The sequence below is a fragment of the Ailuropoda melanoleuca genome, chromosome 12, assembly GCF_002007445.2.
Source record: "Ailuropoda melanoleuca isolate Jingjing chromosome 12, ASM200744v2, whole genome shotgun sequence".
NCBI classification, from domain to species: domain Eukaryota; kingdom Metazoa; phylum Chordata; class Mammalia; order Carnivora; family Ursidae; genus Ailuropoda; species Ailuropoda melanoleuca.
Genome location: NC_048229.1, coordinates 728,275 through 735,063, shown reverse-complemented (window position 1 = coordinate 735,063; position 6,789 = coordinate 728,275). Strand labels below are relative to the sequence as shown.

The 6,789-nt window shown below is 58.4% G+C and overlaps 1 long non-coding RNA gene across 1 annotated transcript; it reads left to right on the top strand.

Moving 5' to 3' along the window:
* Window positions 1-3,131: 3,131 nt before the first annotated feature.
* LOC117804572 lies at window positions 3,132-6,492 on the top strand. Its single transcript, XR_004629073.1, has 3 exons — window positions 3,132-3,193; window positions 3,389-3,529; window positions 5,012-6,492. It is a non-coding gene; the product is annotated as an uncharacterized LOC117804572 (long non-coding RNA).
* The last annotated feature ends 297 nt before the right edge of the window (window positions 6,493-6,789 follow it).

The window sequence follows — 6,789 nt, the reverse complement described above, 5'->3', positions numbered from 1 at the left end:
CTGTCTGGCCCCCTCCCCTCCCTCAGCCCCACTGTTGTGAATCCTGATGCTGCCCCATGCTTGAGGTCTGCCACCCAGCCACACATCTGACAGCCCTTCACCAGGCGTGTGGCACCTGCTTCCTACTGGGACCCCGGCACACCTGTAGACCCCATTCTGCCCATGACCTCTTCCCTTTTGTGAGGCCTCACCCATGCTTTCCTGCTCAAGGAAACGAATATGGAGGCCAGTCTGCAGACAGCAGGTGTCAGCCCGTCCGGGAAGGGGATGCCCAGCAGGTTTGGAGACACGGCCACATTCACTGGCTGCAGGACTTCCATGCGGGAAGCACCTCCATCCCGGGTGAGAGGGAACTCACCAAAGGCAGGCACTGGGCCAGGAGCCCGCTCCGGCGGACACAGCGGTGGCGGCTGAGCTCGTTCAGCATGAGGCAGCACTGGCTGCGGCACTCCTTGTGGTGGCTGCAGTAGGTGCCGTTGGGCTGGGGACACAGAGGGGAGCCTGGTGCCCGCCTCCCGCCCCGCCCGCCTTGCCTCGCCCAGCCACCCGCTCGCCCCTCACTTTCCGCCACGGCGCGCACTGCAGGAAGATGGTCCTGGGTTTGCAGAACGTCTGCGAGCGGGAGCTGTTGGTGACGCAGCAGCGGCTCTTGCACTCGGAGTGATCAGAGCAGGTGTGCCTGTTGGGCTGCCAGGAAACGGAGCCCCGGTGCCCCCCCGCCCCACCGCCCTGTCGGGCACACCTTCTGCCAAGGCAAGCACTTGAGGAAGATGGTCTTGGACATGCAGAACGTCTGAGGGTTCAGGCTGTTGGTGACGCAGCAGCGGCTCTGGCACTCGGCGTGATCATGGCACGCATCTCCCATCCGCTGCAAAGCCGGGCAGGTACCGGGTGTCGCGGGAGATCCAGCTTCCCGCTAGGGCTTCCCCATTTAGGAACACCCTCCCCTTCTTTCTGCATCCCTTCAAGTTTCCTGGAATATTCCAGACCTGGTGGGACCGATGGCCGGGGGAGCCAGAGGAAAGGGAGAGGAAGGGAGCTAGTGTGGTCTGCGTCTGTCGTGAGCCACATGGATGGGAGGGTAAACCGAGGTACGGAGGATGCGAGAAGGAGCAGCAGGGCAGGAAGGAGACGCTCTCACGGCTCTTCCAGGCTCAGAGAGGGCAAGTGCCTGCCGGGGTCACTGAGCCAGCCCAGAGATGTGGCTGCGGTCTCACCCCACCCTGCTCTCGAAGGCTTTGATCCAAGTTCTCAAACTTTTGGTCTCAAAACTCCTTTGCAAACTCAAAAAATTACTAAGGCGCCCAAAGCTGTTGTTGCTGTGCGTTCCAGCTAATGACCTCTCCGGCGTAGGCACTAACTCAGGAAGTTTTATGTATTTATGCGTAACCCTGTTTAAAAATAGGGTCCCCGTCCCATGTTAACAGAAAGAACAACTTTTATGAAAAATAGGTATATCTTCCAAAGCAAACATGCGGAGTGCCAAGTGGCATGTTCTGGCTGGGCGCAGCGCCTCTTGGCTGGCTTCCCGCGGCTGGGACTGCTGCGTGTCGGGGCTCCGGGGCCTGGGAGGGTGCCACCGGTCCCCCCAGCGGAGGGAGGTGCAGGGCCGAGCCTCACACAGCTAAAAGGAGCCAACCAAGTGCACCGGGTCCCCCAGCAGGGCCTGCAGACCCTGGGTCCCGGAGCGCCCATGGGCTGAGGCGCCCACACTGGAGGGTTTTCATACAGGGAAAACTTGGGTTGGGTTTGGTTTTGAAGCCCTCACTGACTTAAAATTGAAGCTGGGAAGGCGCTCAGAGACCGGGGCCTGGAGCCCAGTGAGGCAGCTTTGCAGGTGAGAAGCGGCCAGAGGAGGCAGCTCACTCCTGCCCTGGGGCGCCGAGGGAGTTCTGGGTGATGGCCCAACACCAGGCATCCAGATCCCTTCCTCCCTGCCTCATGAGGGGCCCCAAGTCCCCGGCCTCCAGCGGGGTGCCTGTCGTGCAGTGGGTGCTGTGGACGTGGGGGGACTTGTGCATTAGGGAGGTGAAGAGGGGACAGCAGGACAGGCACTGTCATGTCGACCACACCCCTCCCAGTGCATACGCTTTGCTCTGCCCCCACCCCACCCCCACTGTGCTGCCGTCTGGCCTGGATTTGGTGTTGGGATCCTAGGCACCAGAATCAGCTGTCCTGGGGGCCCCAATGCCTGGGGGAAGAGGATGTGTTCCAGGCACCCTCCTTTTCAGGAGCCCAGACAAGACCCGTGGGGACGGGCACCTGCAGGAAAGGAGCTGAGAGCCCCAGGGAGCCGGAGCAGGGACCGCCTCTGTGGGTGAACACCGTGGCGTGTGCTCTTACCTTGTGGAACAGAAACAGGCTCTTGGTCCTCCAGGCCGAGGACATGGGCAGCAGCGAGAGCAGCAGCAGCAGACACCCGGCGCACGCCATGGGACTCGCGGCTCATCAATGCCCCAGATGGCCATCCCTGCCCCCACAGCACCTGCGTGGGCACCTGCTTCCTTACCCCTGTCCCAATCTTTCTCTTGCAAAATAGATTTTTTTAAATTAATAGACATTATTTTCTAGAGCAGTTTAAGGTTTACAGAAAAATTGTTCCGCGAGTACAGAGAGTTCCCATACAGCCCCCCTTCCCCTCCCTGCTTCCCTGTTATGAACTCGTGTGGGCGTGGTGGGCTTGTTACAACCGCTCAGCTGATATTGATACATTGTTACGACTGGGAGTCCACAGCTTCCCTTAGGGCTCCTGGTGCTCCATGTTCTGTGGGTTGGACAAATGCCACCAAATCAGCACACGGTGTTTTCACTGCCCTAAAACCGCTGGCCTCCACCTGTTCATCCTTGCCCATGAAACCCTGGCAACCACGGATGTTTTGGGGGATCGTTTTGGGCCCGTCGTTGTGCCTCTTCCCCGGCATGCTGGAGTTGGGACCCTACAAAGGCAGCCTTTCCACCTGGCTTCCTTCACCCACTAAGACTCATTTAAGCTTCCTCTGTGTCTTTTTTTTTTTTTTTAGATTTTTTTTTTTTTATTTGACAGAGACAGCCAGCGAGAGAGGGAACACAAGCAGGGGGAGTGGGAGAGGAAGAAGCAGGCTCATAGCGGAGGAGCCCGATGTGGGGCTCGATCCCAGAACGCTGGGATCACGCCCTGAGCCGAAGGCAGACGCTTAACCGCTGTGCCACCCAGGTGCCCCTCCTCTGTGTCTTCTATGGCTTGATAGCAAATCTCTTTTTATCACTGAGTGGAAAACGAATTTTCAACACCCTTCCTCCGGGGAATGATTGTGCCTCTCTGAGTTAAACAGGAGCCTCTCTGCTCTTAGCACCTGTGGGACCCTCATGGCTGAGCCCCCCTGCTCAGTCCAGCTCCCGTCTCCCCCAGGTGGGCAGGACTGCGGGGCCCAGCCGTCCCCGCCCACACGCTGGGGTGGAGTGCCTGCAGGTTGGGCAAGTGGGCACAGCAGCCCCCAGCCACAGGTGACTCTCCCATGTCGGATCCAGGAGGGATCGCCAGGAGTCCCAGGTTAGCCTCAGATCTAACTAAGCCTAAGCCGCCCCCCACCCCACGTGGTATCTGGTTGCCTCGCTGGCTGTTCATAAAGCTGACGGTTTGGCCTCCAATTCTGCCCCTCGTTCTTTATTTAGATAAGGTGATATTAGAGCACCTGGGTGGGCTCTGTCAGCTGGGTGTCTGCCTTCGGCTCAGGTCATGATCCCGGGGTCCTGGGATCGAGTCTGCATCGGACTCCGTGCTCAGTGGGGAGCCTCCTTCCCCCCGCCCTCTGCTGTTCCCCCTGCTTGTGCTCTCTCATGCGTGCTCTCTTTCAAATAAATATATAAAATCTTTTTAAAATTTTTTAAATAAGTGAACAATTCAGTAGCATTTACTGCACTTTTTCAAAAAGATTTTTTTTACTTTAGAGAGAGCACGTGAGCACGAGTGGGGGGAGGAGCAGAGGGAGAGAAAGAATCTTAAGCAGACGCCTGGCTGAGTACAGAGCCCAATTTCGAGGCTCAGTCTCACAACCCCGAGATCGTGACCTGAGCCAAAACTAAGAGTCAGATGCTCAACCCATTGAGCCCCAGGCGCCCCCGTCTAGGGCATTCTTAATGTGCAACCACGTCCTCTATCTAGTTCCAGAACATTCATTCCGTCATCCGATAGCACAACCCAGAGTCCATCAGCCTTCACTCCCTGTTCTTTCTGGTGTCTTCTGGAGGTCAGAGCCTGTGGGGAGCGTTCTGACACTAAGGCCTCAAACCCCAACCCGCTGACTTCCAAAGCCCCGTGGGCACAGGAGGGGTGCCCCCCTACTCTGAACCTCTGGCCCCAGGCCTGTGTTTCCTGCTCGCTCTCCCCGCCTTCTCGTCCACGTTCCAGAACCTCTCCTCCAATTTGTCTCCCTGTGCCATTGGCAGTGCTCCCCTCAGGACTGCCAGCCCCTGACCCAGGGCCCACGAGCCTCAAACTCAGACCTGCCTTGGGTTCCCGTCCCAGGTTCCCTCTATTTGCTGCAGGGCCTTGGGGGGACAGCTGAGCCTTTCTGGGACCTTGTTTCCTTGTCTGTGAGGGGAGGGGTGGGCTCCCACTGTCCCTTCTGTGTCCCCCGAACCTCTGGTTTCCAGATGGTTCCAGGGAAGCCAGGCTCATCTCCCCCCATTGTTCCTTATTGGGGTCCCTTAGCACTCCGACTGCTAACCTCCCCCTGGGGCTGGTCACACTGAGGGCCAGGTTCAGAAGCACAGAACCCCCCAGGGAAAAAGGCAGACACACGATGGCCTGTGTGCTTGGAGGGGACGCAGAGGGAGGAGGAGGGCCGGTGGCCTAGCAGGACAGTGGGTGCAGAACGGTGGAGCCGACACAGGGCTGCCCGGGGTCGCCCGGACGGGGGCAGGCTGCCCGTCAGGAAGGTCCCAAGGAGACGCTGGACCCCGAGCCAGGTGTTGGGGCAGGGAGGGGGCCACGACGGCTCTGCTTAACCTCCCGCTCATCTCACATCAACAGGAGCGCTCGCTGGTCCGAGCCACCAACGGGGGCATTGTCCCCAGAGCACAACATCCTTTCACCTCCACAAAAGGGTCCAGAAATCACCTGCTGCCGACATGAAATGCAAACCCCCCGTAAGGACGATTCAGCACCATGGACATCTCAGAACGGCGAGAGAGGTTCACATGGGTTGTACTGCAAATCACAGGATATATCGCCTGGGTTTTGGGTTTTCTGTCATTTTATACCTCAGTTTCCCTCTAGTCACTGTAGCTCGTACCCAAAAAAAGCATCGCTGCGGCATTTCATTCACAAGTTTTGCTGATTGGGCTCAAAACAGACGCAGCCGCATGAACCAGGAGCCTATGTGGGTGCCGTCAGCGGAGACTGAGGAAGACAGGGAGGCGGAGCACAGGGACCCACTGGGCGCAGCACAGACCGCACCGCCACTCCTTCACTTTCCACCTGTAAGCAGGCACGTCACGGTCTATCTGGGCAGGTGTGGTAATGGTGTTTGCACATCTTCCCCCCCCCAGAGAAGCAGGGCCAGGTTGGGTTGCCCTCTGCCACGTGGGGGTCTCACCTGCTGGTGGACGGCCATGTGTGAGGGGGTGGGGTCCCCGCACGCTGCCCAGCACAGTGCAAGCAGGGCGTAAGCATGGCGTTCCAGGGCTGTCTCTGCCCAGATGTTCTGGGGACACTGAGGCCGCCCACCCGGTGGCTCCTGCCAGCACTTTCCAGACCCCTCAGCCCCCGAGGTCGGGCTCTGGGTCACACCATTCAGAAACAGTTCTCATGAGGTGGCCGCGTATCTCTATGGTGCAAACCAAGACCCAGCTTTTGGTCCTGGACGACGGCACATCCAAACAGACGGTGGCCAGACCGTCCATAGGTGGAACTCTGGCCCCCGGTCTCTCAGCTGGCCCTGAACGACCAGCCTTGGGCCAGCGACGATGGCTTCCCCAGCTCAGGACCAGCCTGAGAAGCCAAATATTCCCCCCAACCACCCACATGGGACATCTATACCCGTCCGCTAGGGCTTCCCAACACATACCACACGGTGGGAGGGCTGTCCGCGCACATTCTTCCCTCACCATCCTGGAGGCTGGATGTCCGGACCCAGCTGTGGGCAGGGCTGTCCCTTCTGAGGCCCCTCTCCTGGGACGCAGACACCAGGCTCCCTGTGCTGTGCTCACGAGCTGGGCGGCATCCCGCTCTGCTGATCACTCCCCCTGTGCTTTCCGGGGCTCAGGGCTCAGTGGAAGGGGTGCAGGACCTCATTCTGACCCCTCACGGGAGGTCAAAGCTCTTGGATGCCCCGAAGCCCGTGCTCTGGAGAAATGACACCGGACGAGGGAGTCAGGTAAACATTTTCGAAGATAAACCAGCAAACCCACGGCCGCCGTAAGCCCTGTTTCCATATCGTATCAAACCTAACGAATATGAGTGTTACAACTTTATAAAAGCTAAATTTGAATCACAGCTTGAACGCTTGAAAATGTTGAACTTGCTGTGTTCTTTTTGTCCTTTAAACAGAAGTAAAAAACCTTATAGTCTCAGACCTTCCCATGGGCCTTTGAGAAGTTCACAGGCCAGTTCCTAAAATTGGGCCTGATATGCCTGATCCGTCCTACACTCCACACCCCACGGGAACACACCGTCCACACACACAAGCTCCAGCCCACCGCTGTCCAAGAGCGGTGGGAGCAGCCCAAGCATCCAGGACGAAGGGGTCACAAAACGTGGTCCATCCATGCAGAGAAATATGTCACCTTAAGAAAGAAGTCACTTGTGAC